Consider the following 453-nt stretch of genomic DNA (forward strand, 5'->3'; position numbering starts at 1 on the left):
CGGCCGAGCCCGGGCGGGGGGAAAGACTGACGGCTGCGGCGGTGCCCGGCCCGGGCCGTCCCACCCGCCGCGGCCCAGTCCCGGCGGCGAGGCCGAGGGCGGGGCCGGCCCGGCAGGGCCCGGCGGGCGGCTGTCAGCGGCCTGTGCCTGCTGGGGGGGCCGGGGCAGGGCGGCGGCTGGCAGGGGACAGGCTCGCGGGTTCCACAAGACTGGTTTGACAAAAAAGGCCATTTCCAGTGAGAGGTCCGTTTCGGAAAAAAACACACAGGAAAAAAAGTAACCCCACCCATCACATGGGCAGCCTGGGCTTTCCCCTGCGGTACGTCACGTCCCGAGACTGGGTGACATGGGCGCAGCAAAACCAAGTCAAAGAAGTTACAGTCCAAGTCAGGGTTGTCACCGCTCAGCATAACACCGGATTTAAACCCAGAAACTGATGGCTTTCACCAGGAG

This window comes from Strix aluco, chromosome 7 (assembly GCF_031877795.1).
Source record: "Strix aluco isolate bStrAlu1 chromosome 7, bStrAlu1.hap1, whole genome shotgun sequence".
Taxonomy (NCBI): Eukaryota; Metazoa; Chordata; class Aves; order Strigiformes; family Strigidae; genus Strix; species Strix aluco.